Source organism: Lepisosteus oculatus, chromosome 13 (genome assembly GCF_040954835.1).
Source record: "Lepisosteus oculatus isolate fLepOcu1 chromosome 13, fLepOcu1.hap2, whole genome shotgun sequence".
In the NCBI taxonomy this organism is placed as follows: Eukaryota; Metazoa; Chordata; class Actinopteri; order Semionotiformes; family Lepisosteidae; genus Lepisosteus; species Lepisosteus oculatus.
This window is the reverse complement of record NC_090708.1, coordinates 851,075-870,532: the sequence shown is the minus strand read 5'-3', so window position 1 is coordinate 870,532 and position 19,458 is coordinate 851,075. Positions and strand designations below refer to the sequence as shown.

The 19,458-nt window shown below is 41.6% G+C and overlaps 1 protein-coding gene across 8 annotated transcripts in view; it reads right to left on the bottom strand.

Moving 5' to 3' along the window:
• Nucleotides 1-19,458, bottom strand: part of nlgn1 (neuroligin 1) — a 224,612-nt gene that overhangs the window by 112,941 nt on the left and 92,213 nt on the right. The window lies entirely within an intron of this gene.

The following is a 19,458-nucleotide window of genomic DNA, read 5'->3' as shown; positions in this document are numbered from 1 at the left end:
GAAACCTGGTGACATGTGGAGGACGCCTAACAGCCAGGTGCAGGTTAAGTATTTTGCTTAATAAATGTGCCTCTTCTGTTTTCTTTTTCAATTCACCCACTGTTTTGTCTTGTCCCGTAAGCTCTTCAGTCTCTACTGGGTTCCTAAAACTCACCAACGCTGAGATAAGTAATCACCTAACACCAGATAAAGAAGGTTTCAGATGTGATTGGATTGGTGCCAGCACTTTCTCTATTTTAGTTTAAAAAAAAAGTAAAATCAAAAAGCTAAAGGGATCAAGGAAAAAGAACACAGTGAACATGAAGCTGCAGGAGCTCCAAGCCACCCGGTGAGGAGGCAGCTCTTGGTGAATAATTTGCTGAGCAGCATGGTGACATTTAAAAAATCAGAATTTTTAAACAAGATGGGCAACAATTCCCTCCGAGAACTGCTTTAATTTTTTTTCAGTTTTCACCTCCTCTGTTGCATGTGGTGAGACAGCTCGTCAAAGAAGATTGGGGGGGGGGACTGTCTGGTCATTTTCTTATTTGGAAATTTGCTGAGGAATTCCTGCCTTAAGAACTATCAAAAGACTGGAAAAGATTCAAAAGATTGGAAAAGATTCCAATTTGTCAAGAACAGAAATCATGATCACAACCTCTCTTCAAAACACAAGCAGACTGCTGAGTAGGATGGCAAGATATTCCTTCCACCTTCCTCAAAACACAATGTAATAACAATGTCAGTGGCTCCATTTAAGGGTCGTTTCCTCATATGTTCCTCTATCACATGTTAGAATCCCTAGTGTGACCTTTAAAGCTTAATCAATGCTGTGCAGGCGGCCTACAGCCTACAGAAAGGGACTCTGGAAGAAAGCGTAACACTCTGGGACTCTTGCCCTGTGCTGCCAGGATCTGGAGCCCACCGCATTCCTGTTCTGCTCATCTTTCCTCTGGCTTCCCCAAGGTACCGTGTTGTGCTTAATGCTCGTTTTAAAAATCCCACGGTCAGAAATCCCACAAAACTAAATAGCTATCTCACACTCTGCCTTGGCTGCTTGCGCCACTGACATTTCATTTCCAGAGTTTGCTTTTGACTCCACAGCAGTCATAAAGGAGGCAGATCTTTTTCACAGCCTCCCACTTAAATTACCTTTACATTACAGGATTGTAACCAGACCTTCCTGGAATCTTTACAACACATCTCGAAGCAAAGAACCTTTAACACTGCCCGCCCTGGAGAGCTAATACCTCACTGGTCCATGTCTGGGATCCGTTATTATCTGTCCACGATTATGAAGTGGTCAAGCATCCCAGGGATGGCCAAAGAACAGGGTAAACTGCTGCTCACCTGTGTGTTGCGAATATCAGGGGCACAAGATCCCCCCCCCCCAGTCCACCTACTCAATAATAGCCCTGCTGTGGGCAGTGTCAGACTTGCAGATTGGACAACAAGCAGATGTCTCTGACCCTGCACACCGCAGGGGGAAGAGCTACAGTATACTGTTCTGTACGTGGTCCTTATCACCAAGCCAAGTAATCCATCATTTTTGGGAAAACAAATGTTAAATTTTAACCAGTTTTTTTGAAAAAACATCCAGTTTACCAGTATGGGTGAGCTAAAGTCTGACAGAGGTACACTGCAGGCCCACACACAAAACAGCAGGCCATGAGTGTCAGATGAGGGCCATATCTCCATTATAAATAAACCCTTTCATGAAATTTCATAAAGTTTCCCTCCTTTCTCAGCTTACCTTGGAAGCATGAGGAAGAAAATTAGACTATTTTATTAAAGATTGTATAGTCATATTTATTACTTAAAATACTTCATTGTATAAAGCATTAAATGTGCTGCATCATCTAGATTAATAACATGGTCACAGAATTGGTTACTTATGTGGAAATTACAGTTATACACAATTTTTTTCAGTATACATCAATTGTGTGATCATTTTATGCGGTGTGCATTTCCTTGAAACATTCTTGTATATACTGCACGCATATTAACATGTATTGAACTTATTTTAAATGTAGCATTCCCCCACACAAAGATAATATTTTCCAACTTAGGCTAGTAGGATTGTCACTGCTATATCTCTGTATTAGAAAAATTAAGCTTCAGATAAAGTAAATCCCCTAAACATGAAATCCTCTTACATTGCAATATGCTGTAAATACTCTGATTGCTGCTGAGGGCTATGTCACCTTCAGTAACCTGGACAAACCTGTCAGTAAAACAAGAATAGCATATCTGAAAGAGACAAGAAGATAAAACTTCATTAAGGGGATTTTCCAAGCTTACTACCCAGGGGAAAGATCTGTATCTCTCCCTCTGAAAACAAAAAAAAGTATTTCATTGTGCAAATATATAAAGTGATAACTTGGGAATGGGGAAAAAAGGAGAAATGAAAAACATATACAATATACTGTGTAATTCCACTTTAGGTAGATGCAGTGGTGTGATGGTTAACATCTCTTGGGCCCTGGTTCGAATCCAGACTAGGAAGTCTTCAGTGTTTACATGTTCCCACATTTTCTCATGGGTCTTGTCCAGGTGCTCTTTCTTCCATTCCAGCATGGCTAAGCGCTGGAGTCCTAAAGCTGCGACAGGCACTGGGCTGCAGTCCTCACCAGGGAAAAGAACAAATTTCCGAGAACAGCTGAATTGGTGGATTTTGCCTTAAACATGGTTTTTGGAAAATTTAGCTAACGTTCATCCAGAGGATAGCATGGAGAGCTGCTCCAAAGAAACTGAGGTCAAAGCAGGGAACTACTTTGGTGTGCAAGCTCCTTTTCTGTGTGGAGTGGAACCTCTACATGTTAGTTTCTGAAGTCCCAGGGCCCTACCACATCGGCACGAACACCACCAGGCTCAGTGGAAGGGTCCACATCTTTTTGATTGAAGTACCACATGCCTGCAAGTGCTTGGGAGACCCAGGAGAAACTGGGAGCTGAGAGCCCTGACCTATTGACCCCACCCCACCACGCAGCCAGCTGTGAGCTGTCCCACTGCAGGAACCCCAGTCACAAAGGTTACAGACAGGGCCGAGACATTCGACCCATCTCAAAGGTTTAGGTTTTTATTCACTGATCCAATGATCACATTCAGCCATGTCCTGCAAGATGCCAGGGTCTCAGCTTCAACAGCTTCAAAGACAAATTCCTAATACAAGAAACTGTATATGGCAACTAAAGTGATCTTATTCTATCTTCTCCATTTCAAGTGTTCCCACTGGCATCCTCTGGCTCGTGGTTCACACTTCATTCAGGAGAAATCCATGGGGAAATCCATGGGGTTGACTAAGTGCCTTACAGGATTATGGATACTTGGATCGGCTCCTGTCAGCTGGTGACATGACCCAGGATTGAACCTCTACCAGATGAGCCACTGAGTAGGCTCCAGAATCACCCACTTTTCCCCCACTGTGTTAAGGTTATCCCTCTTTCCAACCACCAGTAGGAGATGCTAAGATACAGACGAGTTTGGCTGCTATCTTTTGGGCTTGGAGTGTTGGTTGCAGCCATATTATTGCTAACTCAAGGCTGAGCATTTTAGTACAGCGGGAGCCTATATTCCCACAAATCTCATTTGCCCTGATGTTTGCTGAATTGTATAGAAAAAACATCAATTTTTATAATGGTGCTAAAAGTCTGTGTATCATAATTTTATCTCTGCCGCATTGCCAGTCATTTTAGCACAGATTAAGGCATTGATGAGCAATTTAGAAACCAGCAGGGATGAAGAAATAAAGCAAGAATGCCTTACTTAACAACATACTGTACACGGATCCTGCAGAAAATTCTCAGTGCAGATTCTACATTTCGAGGTTTTCATTTTTACAGATCATAAACACCACCCTGGCAGTGAAATACTATTGACCCAAAGGTACATTCAAGCTGATGTCCTGTAGTTGGGGGTTCATTTGCTGCTGCAAGATCTTGGCAGCTACATTTCTGCTCTTATTTTAATAGTGTCAAAGCTCTTCCCTGCAGAGAAAATGGCCAGGGCGCCCACACAGACGTACAAAAATCCTTTTTGTCCCATAAACCAGACAGGACAACGGCCATGGACACCTAAAGATAATACCCTTTTTGGAAAAGCCATTTGAAATCAGTCAGAGCACAGGACTGTGATCATATAAGTGTGCCTTTCTGGCAGGTTTAGAGATTTACCCGGGGGATCAGTGATCAGACACTCACTGGGGAGCAGTGACACGAGAGTGCGGTCATATTCACAGGCCCACAGGCCTCAGCCTTCACAGTACAGGCTAATAAACGGGGGAATCGGACACCATTTCCCCCAAGAGTGCACCAAGAGTGCAGTTGTCGGCGCCCTGCCTCCAGCAGTCCTGAGGCATGGAGTAAGAGTTGCAGTAGCATGTTGAGGCATTTCCAGTTTGGACTAACTGCTCAATCCCTGCTCTACACCAGATTTAAAATGAATACAGACAGCTTAACTTCTGGATGTGGAAATCAAGCTTGATTAAAAAGAAAATGTAGCGTATGCTGTACTGTATATACAGTACAGTAGTGCAGCAGCCAATGCTCACTTGTAAAGGATCAGCAAGCACCCCAATTCTCGTGCGGGCAGGAAAGATCTTCCCTGCTAGCTGCAGCTACAGTGCAGCTGGAGGAATTCAGCTCCAGGGCTGTTGCAGAGACGGCTCTGGAAGAGTGCAGGTTTTGTGCTAGCTTTCAGAGCACACTTGAAAGGAATTCTAATCGTTGTACAAAGAGCTCTTCTTTTGCACCCAACATAAAAGCTCTTGTCAACAACTGTGGTGACATAAATTGCATTTTAGTCAAAGCTGTGGCAAAAAGACTGACTGCTATCACTAACACCCAGAAGGACGCACACAGCAGCATCCAAGTGGAGCAAATATGGAGGAGGCAGCTTTGATCCAATTGTACCTGGTACGATGAGAGAATAGTTCTTTTGCCTTAAATGTTTTATGGAAACAATAGTTTAAGAAAGTGAAAAAAACTGCAAATGAGATTTCCCTAATAAACTCTGCTGCTGTGCACAGGTGTGGTCTGTGGTTTAATACTGGATGTGTTATTTCAGTAGTCCCCAAGTACACAGTAAGCTGTTCCTGTGAAGTGTTCTACAGCCTGAATGTTAACTGGCAAGACAATTAGAGGTACATGCTTATTTGCCTCTAAAATGTCTAGATCTTAAAGGTTAAAAGCAAGGTCCTTTCTTTGACTCTAATGAGTAATTTACACCTCGTGCCGTTTTCTCCCCCAATATATAATATTCTTCATTTGCGGAGTGCTGGCAGCCGGGAGATGAATACTAAGGGTCAGGCATCACACAAGCGCTAGCAGCCTCCTGTAGCCGGGTGTCATTGTGGTTCGCTTAATAAAACTGCAGTGCAGCCTGTCTGCTGATACAGATTTCACCATGTAATGAGCTTTAAGGGCTGCTGCTGTCCCCGTGGGAGTCGATGACAACGTATTTCAAACACCTCTCTCGTATATACTGTACTGTATCATTTGTATTTATTTAAAGAGACAGAATGGAATTATTACATTAGCAAGGAAGAGGCTTACGTGTATTACCAGTATGGAAGGCACTTAACAGGAAGCTCCAGGGCCTATTAATTGTACTTAAGGAAACAATGGATGGTTGTTCATCGGTCATTAGCAAAGCTCCTCCGACAGGGAGAAACCCATTGACTGGAACAAAGCTCATGGATCTTCCACCCATAACAGGATGGCAAAAACCCAACCAAGGAAACACAGATCAATAAGTCTCTCTTCTATTGCACATCAGTAAACGTCAGGATTGTCTGCATGGCAATATGATTCTCAGTCAGTTTAAGCTCCCAAGATTAGCAAATGAAATTCCAAAACACAAGGCAAACACCTGGCAGACCTAGTTTAGACAATACCATAGGATTACATGCAGGTAGGAGAGCTTTTAAGTATAAGAAAGACTTAGGTGTTTCCGTTAGGCATTTTCCTTTTCCGGATATCGTAGAGTAGTATCAGCAAGGAAATAAGGAGTGGTAATAAAAAAGTAAGGGTATATGGTTAAAAGTGCAAAACTTGACTCAAGGGATGTTATGTTGAAAATTATTAAGACCTCTTTCACAAAAGTGTGTACAACGTTGGTCACCATGTTAGAAATAAAACATGGCAGCTCAGGAATCACTCCAGAAAAGAGTAAGAACATAGAGTACATTCCAAAGCTCGAAGGAATGTCTGACACTGTCATGTAAAAAGAACTGAGCCTTTTTCGTCGGAGAAAACCCATCTGAAGTATTCAGAATTTTAGACTACAAGCCTTAGACAAAGTCAGCCCAGCGGTTACTGCAGAATCTACAATGAAATATCAGCAGCATTTCAGAAAGGGAATAAAGCAGAAGAAACAACAGATACCAATACCCATATGCACCTGCGTTTATGTACAGTATGTGAGCAACATAGCAGAAAAGTGCTCATAATTGATTGAATAAAACATTAATTCCCTTAACACCGACATGTTTAAAGATGTAATGTCTTCATGACATTAAGTAACATAATAAACTCCCACATCTGATAATGCACAATAAAAAACTAAAATCCACTGATGTCTAATGTGCATTTTAAAAATGCTGTTATACTGAGTAATGCATTACAGATGATAAAAAAATCTCAACTGAGTACATGGGGGCAGTGGCAACGTGAAGATAAAGTAACAATAAAAATATTTGAAACTGGAGGCTCGTTTTGATGATACAGCCAGGAGTGTATCTCTGTATGGAGGAACGCAGAGTGTCTGACTTGCAAAACAGGCCTTTTCCTGGACTCCGTATGAGGAGACACTGCAAACAGCAGCAGAGGGATCCTTCACTGGGGAAACCTGCAGCTTCAAGCACAGCACGGACTGCGATGGCCTCCTTATGCACAGAACTTTGTACAGCGGAGGGGAGGGGTGCAAAGCCGAGAAAAACCAAACCTACCGAGTTGCAACGTTTATTTCTCGAATTTGTCTCATTTATTCTGCTACTCAACTCAACTAAACACATGTCAAACGCATGTTGAGAGGACTCAACCATGGCAGCATGTTCTGCTCTGTCTGGTGGGCGTCTGGAAGGGGCCACCCAGCCAATTTGCTTCAAGATGGCAGCCTGGATTCCTCGCAGAAGTGGCTGGGCAAGATCCTCTGGCCACTTAGCCACTCACCTCCTCCCATTTGCCACCTCTCTCATGTTCTGTATTGCTCAGCTGCAGCACAATGATTTCATTCCACTAAGAGAATTCCACTGCTGTGTGCTAAATAGAGCATTGTTCAACGGAGCAGAACCTGCTCAAGGTAAGTGACATTCACAATCCCACATGGATACTTTTTGGAAGCGTGGGTGTGGGGGAGGGAGGAACTGATCTGAAATAATTATCCTTGGATTACAGTGAGTAAGAGTGTTTCATCACAGGCAAACAGCACGTGCAGATGTTCCACCATGTAAGAGAATTACTGTAGGTCTGAAAGTGGAATGGAATTCTGGGGAGAACCCAGCGCTTCCCTGAGGAAGCACTTCTGCACTGTAACAGGATTCTCACGCACGCCGGAGAACCTACATTGCTACGGTTACATCGAAGACTCCTGCCTACAGCACACCAACACAAACAGCGATTATCCCACAGAAGGCTCTCAGGCTTTCAAAACGCAACTGTGAAGGTTTGCTAAAAAAAAATTCAAGTTAATGGGCCGCAGGTTCAGTGCAACACTAAAACAAACTATATTATAGCGCTTCTGCAAAATAATAATTTGGGGAATGACAATAAATGAAAAATGTAAAACTCCAAAATGTTAGCTGTGGTGGGTTACTGGCAGAATTTAAATTGCTGCTGATTTAAAGCACAGCACAGCACTGACATACTCTGCATAATTAATCCAATATCGATCCACTATGGAATATATGTAGATTTGCGTCCATAATGTATCCCTCCAACTCCTGTACCAAGAGAACTGGTAGCAATATATGTCCTACCAGTGATATTTACAGTTTAAATCACATGAATTCAATGAGCAAAAAACTCATTACAGTACATTGAGCACATGGGTCAGTGATATAATTAGGGCTGGAGTGCATTCTGTAATTAAAGTTTCATTCCTTTTGCTTGCACAGCAGTTCCACAGCTATCAAAAGCAGGTTGTGGACAAGTGCTTGCTCTCCTTTTTTAGTATCTAGGTAAGACCTCAATGCAGATACAACAATGAACTCGAGAAAAGGCACTTCTGAAGCTGATTGCCAGCACACGACTGCTCTCATCTCATAGGGGAAGATTACCTACAGAACAGACATCAGCTCCGTAAGTAGGCATTCACCACTGTCTGCTACAGAGTCAAAATGAAGAAGACTTTATAATATGTCCCTAGAAAAATTACTGATTATCCAAAGAGCTCATATCTCGATTTCACCCTGACAGATCTTATACAGTAAGTTTAGATTCCACCGACAGTATGTGAGTATATGATCAGAAATGTGTTGAGAGCTGAAGGAAAAGTTTTTGCATGTGAATGCCTCTATAATGATAAGACAGCAGTGTTTTTTGCCCTGCTTAATTAAACATTTCTCTTGATTTAAGTTACTAAAATATAATAACTGCCATTACATCATTAAATTGTAATTTGCATCTGATTTTTTATTGGCTTGAGTTTTTGCTGAAATAGAAAAAGTGCAATAGGGCTTTGAAATGGGTGAACTCCAAATTTTCAGGCATTTTTCAAAAGTCAAAAATAAGAATCAAAGAAAGGCTTATCTCATTGTTGAGGACATCAATAGACAGAATATCTGTTTTGGAGAAGCTACATCTGTACAATTGTCTTTGTAATGAAAGAATAATTACCACATTTCCTAAAAAAAAAATATTTTCCATCTGAAAGATGACAGTAATTACCAGACCATTTCTGTACGCTCCTCAGACTGGAGTACAATTTTCCACACAGGCCTGTTTTTATTTTTCTTCTGTTTAAAATTACTTCCCTTTTAAAGGACTGTGTAGAAGTCAGAAATCGTTTGATTGGAGTGGGTAATCTGAATTTCCATTTTGGCACAGCAGTGGGGGCTTTCAGATTTACGAGCACCAGAGCAAACTGGAGCCATCCTGAAGCTCTTTCCCAGGCTGTGGGCAGCTCCTGAAATAGACCTAAATTGTCTCGAGGAAGGCAATGGCTCGCTATTAAGTAAATCTGGTATTGTTAAATTTGTATTGATTTACTATACAGGGGTTCACAAATAATTACTAGAACAATTCCTTTAAGTTAGAAGAACAGATATAAACCTGGACACAAAAAAAAGACGAGTAAAGAACAAATTAGTGGGGCGCCTGGCAGCCTGGCCAGAATGCCAGAGGAAGACCAGGACTGAGATCATTTGGAAAGTAGGCGTCACGCCATTTGACATGAAGAGACAGGAAGCACCTGAAATGATTCTGTTCTTCTGCAGGCACAAATAGAGATGAAATCAGCTTTTCCAAGCAATGTCTTGGGCAACTTAATCACATTATGCATTTGTATTTCTTATAGGAGCTTCAGATATATTGGGTATGAGGAACATAAAATTATTGTGTGGAACCCCACCCTCACCCACCCATGAAAGAAAAGGGGTCTGTAACAATGCTCAGTACTACTTTGAGAATGAAGAGCACGTTCAGCAATACATTGATCCAACCGCAGTGCTACAGGAGGTCATTCTTGCCTTCTGCTATAAGACTGAACAACTCATCCACTGTGTGTCTGGGCAGAGGCAACACTGACATTGACCTGGTTTTGGACTAAACAATAAACTCTGTTTACATCTGGCTCTTTCATTTACAACTGTTTTTGTGCAATATATGCCAGGGACTTGTGCAATACATTTATATTTATATTGTGCAATACAACTTCTTGTGTTCTGTTCTGTTTTGTTCTTTGTATGTTCTGGACAGTGAGCAACTCTTCTTAGTGCACTTCCCACTGTACTGATTGTATTGTATGTATTGCATTGTATTGTTGTATTATTGTATCATTCCGTTACACAGTGCTGTGTTGACTGTGTTAAGCTGCTGTTATGCAATTTCGCTCACAGGATCAATAAAGTACTACTGAAATTAATTTTATTAAGCTGAAATAGATCTGTGTGTGGTAGGGTGTGGTTCTGCCTCTGAAGCACTGGATTACCTCTCTGAATTTCCTCTGCCTGGAAATATGCAGATCCAATTCATAACCCAGACAGGTTTTCCACTTTCAAACTGAAAAGAGCCACTGCATTTCCTACTAGTTATAATACACAGGATGGTTACCTCAGTGTTCATGTGCCTGCACGTAGTGAACTATACTGATGGATCAGATGGTAACATCAGGGTCAAATGGATTTATTCAAATATTTTAAAAATAGACAGCAAAACAAATGTCATAAATGATTGTTCAAAGAAGTCAATAGTCAAGCTCAAGGAAAAGCCTATCATGATGTTTGAAATGTCAGTATGAAATATGACACACTGTCGATAACAAAACATTACCCCGTTCTGGGCATGGCCTCCCTGGGCATGAACACAGTCATGGCAGCACTGATGCATACACTTTATCAGCTCTGGACAGACTCCTGTGGGAGGCTTCACCAGCTGACAAAGGTTATGGTTGTCTCCTGTACATGGCATGAAAACGCTGGTCACACCAAGACCTCAACACTATTTTCTACAAGTTATGCCACTGTAATCCTAGTAGTACTCTCAGACCCTGCCTTGTTCTGCTGGAAGATTAACACTTTTAGATTAGCTTTCAGAAATGGAAATGTTAGCTCAAGAACTTTAAGCAGCGAGAGAAAACGTCTTTCATAAGGGTTACCTACCATACAGTACATACAGTAAGATCTACAACATCTCCTGGACCATTAACATTTCTAATGGGGATCTGTACAAGAACACCGCCTTTCGAGATTAAGAAGGGCTGGATAAATTGACTCGGACAAGTGGAATGTCCCAAGAGTGAACACCAAAGGTCTGTCTATAATGTATACCCAGGGTATTAACAACATGGCGCAAGACTGCGATAACTGAACTGAAAGTGCTGGGTCATACATGAGGCACAAGACAGGGATTGATGGAGCCATACAGTACTGTAATGTATATGTCCCATGTGGGACCTGGAGGATAAGTACAAAATTCAGGATCTCCCAGACTCTTCCCATTTTTGCATATTGGATTAGGACTAGAGGATTTGATCCTAAATAAATGTAGTTAATGTTTTTCTCTTCATGATGTCCAGGCTGACTCCTGGGTGCAAGAGATACTGTACTTGCTGAAATGGGGTTGAAAACTAAAAACTGTTGCCACGAGCAGCCTTGAGAGAACTGTCCTAAGACAGCTACAGTCCCAGAAGACACGTGCTCTTTCAGGGGGTTGTACTCATGTACATCAAGAGTCCGTCGAGCTTCATCTTCACATCAAAAAGAAGAAAAATTCTAATAGACTAGTGGTAACCATATTTTACTAAAATTAATTATTAGGCTTGTACTAAACAGGTTCTCTTCAACCAGACAATAATATTTATTTGTCATCAGCAAAATCAGTTCTAATTCTGTGTTATAAATTACATTTTGTATTAATTTATGTTACATGAAGATAAATGTTTAATTCAATGCACCGGTAATATACTGCTTAATTAGGCAGCCACGAGCTCTTTAATGTCCCTCTGCTCTTTGCACAAGTGTGGCACACCAACTTGAGCCTCATATTTCACCTGGTGCCAAGAGCATCATCATTTTAAATCCGAAAGGGGCTTAAAAGTAAAAGCCCAGAGAAGTGCCTTAGATGAAATATTTAGAAAATATAAAAAATGAAATATCACTCTCCTTCTGGTATATTGCTCAACTCACAGCTGCAAAATGTGCCACTTTTGAAAAGCAGAAGTAATTGAAACCCACTCATCTGTTTAAATACCAATGTTATTGTCAGACATAAACTAAAACTGTTTTTCACTGTGAAATTTTAATATCACAATTGGCTTTAGAAATAAATAACCCAAACTGACTGTAATAAAAAGAAATTAAAAGCACAAAAATTAAACACGCCAGAGCTTCCTTATATGACTAATTCTGCTATGGGTTTCATGTGCTGTAATTTGATTTCCAGTAAAAAACATGTATTAGTGTATTTTTTTCAATTCATGTAACTGAGGGAAAGACTCTCCTAGCCCTGCTGTTACAATTTTGATTTACAAAATAAAATTTAACTTTAATTTAAAATCTCAGCTCACAGACCTTAAATGAAACACAAAATAGAAAGAACAAGCACAACTAGAGCAGATGGATCATTTGTACTTCTAACCCTGTAGAACCCACAACTGCTCAGTATTCTTTCACATTAAAATGGTTCTGTTCCCCAGTATTGAGTGCTGAAGCTGTGTTCCTGTTCTATTCCTCCATTTGTACACTATATTCTGCTCTGCTTATCATAAGCTCTGTTGGCTAAACATTAGCCAAACCAGATTTACTATTCAGGACATATGCCTACAGAATTTAAGGGCAGAGAAAACTCTTACGAATTTTATGCAAATGATGCAGTCTCATGAGTTGTCTAATTTATTCACTTGGATAAGAAATTACTGTTTGACAATTAATAGTTGTAAATCTTTGTACCTACCTGGAAATTACTAACTTAAAAATAAACACCTTTGCCCTCTCACTAGCATCATTTTTGTCTGTTCCTCTTTGTTGGGGAAGAATGTAGTGTAGATGCTACACTTCAAGACCACAAGAATGCCTTCTACTTACTGTTTCTTATTACCTGTGGGAAGTACTGTATCTTTGTCTGAGCAGCAAATTAGATTTTCATAATAATTAATAATTGCTTACACTTATAAAGTGCTTTTCTAGACACTCCACTCAAATCGCTTTACAGGTAATGGGGATCCCCTCCTCCACCACCCCCAGTGTGCAGCACCGCTGGATGATGTGACAGCAGCCAGAGTGTGCCAGTACACTCCCCACACATCAGCTCTCAGTGGGGAGGAAAACAGATTGATAAAGCCAGTTCAGAGATGGGGATTATTAAGAGGCCATGATGGATAAAGGCCAATGGGAAATTTGGCCAGGACGCCGAGGTTACACCCCTACACTTTTCAAGAAACGCCCTGGGATTTTTCATGACCACAGAGAGTCAGGACCTCAGTTATACAGTACGTCTCATCCAAAGTACGACACCTTTTTACAGTATGGTGTCCTCGTCATATAGTTGGCCCCACTAACACCTATTCCACCCTTAGTTTCTCCCAAGAGTCTCCTGTCCAGGTACTGACCAGGCTCACACCTACTTAGTTTCAGTGGGTTGCCAGTTGTGAGTTGCAGGGTGATATAGCTGCTTATTCCTTTTTTCAAATGAGAAAGATACCATTTGGAAACTTCTAGATGCTAACATCAGATAATCCTGCACACTATGACCACTATAATCATCATTGCCTTTTACAGATAGGATTTGGTTCAGAGATATTACTGCCATGTTCTGAGTTAAATAAAGGTCAGTGCTTTGTTTAATCCAAATAACAAGACTGTTTCTAACAGTCTAACACGAGCAAACAGAAAGCATTGCCGCGCTGACCCATAGCAACTAGAGCATGTGACTGACTGTCCTTCCTAGGATAACAGCCAATTAGCTCAGCTGTGATTTCCAGCAGGCTGATGTGCTCTGTGACACTCGATAGATAGCACAGACAGATGGTAAAGTTGCATGTAATTGGATTATTATGACTAATATGACTAGTTATTAATGATTATAATGGTAAGAAATCACTGTCACAACACCTCATGCAGCCCTACTGTATGATGTTTTGCAAATTAAATCTGCATTACATGAAACAAATAATAATTCTCCAGTTTAAACCCACTTCTGAATGTGAAGTTGCACTTTGTGAACCAGGTGTTTTTTTTGAAAACTTGAAAACAAAAGTAACCTTCACATAAATACACTTGCTGCCTGTCCTTTAGACATGTCAGACAGGTTAATGGTTATTGTAAAGAAAGACTCGATAACATAATGCCAAAGCAATCTTCATAGTTATTTCAAAGAGTACTTCAATTTGGATTTTAGGTGGAAAGGAAGATTTAGATCAGAGGAATGACTGCTTCCAAATGAGATCGATGGGCGATACAGTATGATCTTCTGAAAATGGTCGAAGAGGCTAGATTTGTATACTTATTCAGTCTCAGACAAAAGCATCTGATTTAATACTGCCTCTCGATCGTGACAGCAAGATAAGAAATGACAACAGCTGACACCCTTGGGGAAGGAACGGGAGTGTGTACAGTATTTACACGCAGATGCCGAAGGATGGCGCAGCCGGCCAAACCAAACCGCTGTGGAGCCAGAAGCTATCCCAGGGATCCCTTGGGAAGTACGGTCAGGCCCGTGCCAGCCGGAGACTTATCCCTTAGGATTATGAAGTGAACTGTGTTCCGACAATTAGACTGGACTCACCGCCAGTAAACCGAGTAAAACAGGAAAAACAAATTGTCCGTAAAAGGTATCGTGAAGCTGAACCTGAGCTACTTCCAGTTAAATCTAATATACAGAGTGCCTGTGTGCTCCTGTATGCATCCAGAAAGATGGATCGCAGGTCCTGTGAGGAGTGGCTGTACTCTCAGAGCAGACTGGACAACAATGAGGACAATTATTATCCCTGCACACCCGTAAGATCATGGTGCCCAATTAGCCTGGCCAACTACTTTAATGGCTGAGTTTCTAACACATGGCAGGAAACCCATGTGGACATAGGGAGAACATTCCCTCCCCCACCACACCCAAATATCTTCATAAAGGTGAAAACATACAGTATATAAAGATTAGCTCAATGATAAATTCCTATAACACTACCATTAGTGTCCCTTGAGTGCACCAGCCCTTCCCTGCCTCTTGTCCCTAATCCATGAGCACCCTCCATGGGAATGGTTCAGATTTATTTATGGCTTTTCCAAGGATTGTAATGGACACATGCTCTGCAAAGTCAGACAAATCACCTCTGTACTGCCTAGCACAAACTGTATTGGGAAGGTACTATTGAGTGAATATCTAAGCAGACCACAACACCCGAGTTCCAAAAAACACAAAGCCATATCGCAAATAATCTTGGTTTGGTAAATGAACATCTCCACCGAGGATAATATCAGAAAAGACATAAAGCCAGCCAAAGGGTGAACAGCATGTGTATCTTGTGTCAGAGAATGGCAAACAAGGTCCCGAGTGGAAAGACCGATCAAAAACCCCCTGTTCTCTCAGGAGTGCCCTGCAATGCTCGTTTTGGTTTAAACTCCACAAGCTTACCCTTACACCTCTCGCCCTCTGTGTGTGTGCTGGGGCTGTGGATAAGGCTTAATCTTGTGATGCTGCAGGTCACTGTCAAACGTCCCTCCCTCTCTCGCCAGCAAACCTGCAGTTGCACTCCAGACTCAGGGCCATGGCCTGTGATTTATCGATCGGCTGTGGAGAGGAGCCCAGAAGCTGCTGGCAATGTGATGTGCATTGTTAGACTTTTCTGTATGAAACGGTTTTGTTGAATAATATTAATGGCTAGTATGAGTTCCCTTGTGCACAGCAGGGAAACATGCGGAGTGGTGGTCTCTGAAGTGCCTGAGGCATTCTCTCCACAGCCAAAGGGTCCATGCTTCTCCAGGCAGCTTGTATACACAGACACTGCTCGGTGCCCCAGTTCTCCCCAGTAGGATACTAAATGGACTGCAATAACTCATCGTTCCGCATCTCTCGCTGCAGTGGGGAGAGAGAGCTGGAACACACACAGGTGTTGATAAGTATGCACCGTATTCACTGTGTCCTTTTTTTTCATAGCAGGCAAAATTTAATAATCATAGTAATTGATATTTATGGTTAAATATGGCAATTAATGATAATTATACTAATTAGAAGTGACAAGAAGCAATCTGCTCCGGTCTGTTCCTTCGAATCAAACCCTGATCCCAAGCCCCCACCCACCAACACTATCTTTTAATTTTCCAGGAATCATCACAACTAATGAAGTTCTTGTGATTGAAGCTGAACTAAACACAAAGTGGCAATAATAACAACAACTCATTAACTCAGACTGAGAAATAAAGGGATTCCTCCAACAGGGCTCCTATCCATCACTTCCATGTGTTCACGACATGTGTGCTGCTCTTGCATATGATGAAAGAGAACCATAACTCTGCTTCATTCAGTTCACCATGTTAGACAGGTCCACAATCTAGGCACTAAATTCACATGGTTTCACGAGGCTCATGCCAAGTGATTCACTCTTTGAATCATGTGACATCACAGTCAACTGTTAGACCATGTCTCGGCAGCAGCCCTGGTATTCCCCTGGTCTCCCAGGAAGTCCTGTCCTGCTCATCTTCTACACAATGATCTGTGGATCTGTAGATCCATATGAATGTCTGACTAGAACAAAAAGAGACAGGACCACATACTGTATCCTTGACAGTGTACCAGAATATTTTAGGCTCAAAGTCAAAACATTATCTTACCCCTTGGAACAGAGAGAACTATCTGCGTATCTGAGGAGACAGATGAAATGCGTTATCCATGCATTAAGCAAGAGGGCCATTGGCCTTTGTTGGAAAAGGAGAGGGGGGAAAAGAAGAGCGATAAGAATCCCTTATGCTCCCTGTCAATGGGCTTTAACTACCAGCTGTAGACCTTGTAGATGTTTCAGCAGCAATGTTAATGAAATAGTCTCCCACTGTGATGCACTAAGCGAGATGAAATGTCAAAATGTGTAAAACTACTACATCATCATCACCCCTCTCTGCAGTGCGGAGCTTTACAACCTATCGCTGCACAAGGCCACACAGCTTCCCTGTGCCGGGGAGACAGGCAGTGTCGATCCCCCGAAGATCGCTGGGGAACATCCTTCACATGTCATCGCATACAGGGAGTATCGAAACTCCCCTCTGCCTATCTGAGCACACAATGGCCATATTCAGGAGCCTCCATTGCAGTTTCAGTTGTCTTCTCAGCTCTATAACAGGTAAAACCAAATTACAAGGAAGGGTCTAGGCTCTGGGCCAGTGGCAAGGGAAATAAATCTCTCTCTCTGCGGCAGCTTTGCCACACTCCTAACTAACCATATTTGCGGACAATTTACAACAGCACATCTCCTCTGAAATGGGCCTATAAATGAACCTGCAGGATCGCTACAGTGCAAGGACTGATATAAATTGTAGAAAGGTTCCCTTGGACAGTTACTTTATTCCTCTATAATCAAGGCAAGTGAAAAGAAATGCTAAAATCTGTGCCACTGAATTATCGCAGAAACTGATACTTTCAGTATTTGAGAAATACTTGGAGGATTTACATTTATCTCCAGCACAGGGCTTCATTTTTATGGCCTTTCCAAAACATGAACTTTATTTGAGACAGCATATTTCACTTAGCAAAAGCAAGCTACATGAGAAGTTAAATCAAAAATATGTGAACAGGCTGCTTCCTGTGCTGTCTATCTTATTAGTATCTATTTTTTGAGCAGGAGTGCAAGAGGATGATTATGTGATAACGACAGTAAACGTCAGATATTTTTCATACCCACTTACCATCTGTTAGAAAAACTCACCCACTGGAAACTCTTGACCTGTAACAGCAGTGACTAATTTCCAGGGAGATAAAAAAAACTGACCTCTAAAATATGTTGCAAGGTAAAACGTTCATATTTCATGAACTTAAAAACAACTTTCTGAAAACAGCACATTACACGGTTGAAAAAAATACACCCAACACACAAATTAAATCTTGTGCCATGCATTTTAAGACTTGTAGAAAACTGGTATATGAGTTGAGGTTTTTCTCAGGGCCCAAGAAAATGCAGAACTCTGTAGTGCTTGTTCTCCTTAGTGCAGCCATATCGAGAGGATACAAACATCCAACACTTTCGTAAGTCCATCAGAGTACCTCCTTCATCTAGCAATCACTGTTGTCCAAGAGCAAGACTGCAAGACTGCCCACCCACTCCCATCATCGGTCTGACGCAGATGGGTGAAGAACATGGGGGCAGGCAGTGAATGGGATCTGGGTGACATTTCTGGACATGGCGGGTTTCAGCAGAAAGTTCCCCTGACATGAAATAGCACCGAAAGCGGTATTTGAAATGAGATGAACGAGCAACCAGCTGGTGAACTGGAATGGATTATTTATGCAAGAGAGGAAACAATTCAATTTTGTATCTAACAGGGCACATTCCACTTTGAAGCCCAGTTTACTCAGTTTAGCAATTTTCAAAATGGTGACAATTACCAGCCACACATACACTACTAGAACTTTTTCTTGCACACTCTGGAGGTTAAAAGCACTTCTGTGGCCTACAGTCATCGCCACGTTTTCAGTGTTACATGAACAATAAACACCCAGCTCATCCGCTATGACTGTACAATAATCCTGACGTTCAGTGCAAAACTCAAGAAGTAACAGCTGTTCAGAAGAAACTACACCCAGGGCCCAGAGTTTCATTTTTGTAACACAAAATGTACAGGGAGCTATACTGTAGAAAGGAGGTCCCTGCTCAACACAATCCATCCAGAAGACCAGCTGCAGGGCAATTCACCCCTCAGAGCAATACAAAACCATCAAAAAAACTCTATCTCTCCACCCTTTATCAGAAAATCGCCTAGTGTATATCCAAGAGAGTACCAAAGAAACCTGGAGCCTTTCCCAGAAGCACAGGTCACAGGACAGGACTGCAAACTGGACAGGACACAAGCCACAAAGAAAAATTCAAGCTGTTTCAACAAAATTGCAAAGCTTAGAAATAAAAAAAGAAACCCAATTCAATCTGGGGGAAAAAGCCAGTGTCTCTATTTTGAAAGGATGTACTGAATGTTGCTGATATGCCTGGAAGCAAATGATTCCAATACAATTAGCGACACTCCCCGGTGCACGCTTTATACCAATTAAGAGACTGTATTCAAAAGACAGATTTGTAAATAGCTGCTTTTTTCCCATCTAAGGTTGTCCTTTGTTTCATTACTTGATCAATAGTCGACCGAGAGCAGAGGTCACATCAGAAATATAAATGCGTGGGCACTGCTGTAAAGTGGCACTGAGCAGCAAGCGTTGAGGTCTGTACAGGAGGGCGTCGGTGGTGTGACTGCCTGCATACACCCAGGGTAATGCAGATAATGACAGAGGGTCTGCTCCTCTCATGCTGTTTCAATAAGACTCCACAAAATACTGCATAAGCTTCAGCAGAGAGTACAAAGCACCTCAGAGTCCAATCCCAATTAAAAAAATAACAGAAGGCAATAAATAATAAATACAACCTCATTACAGCTTTGCATAACTTAACTACACAGAAAAAATGTACGACTACCTCAACAATAACAAATCATTAGCTAGAAATTGTTCCTTCAAATATAATTTGAACAACTAGACATGGCACAATCGTAACTGTAGAACCCTGTACACACAAAGGTGTTTATTAGTCTATCCATTCTACAGTACATATTAATTGAGCAAAGAGATTAGCTCACAAGCACAT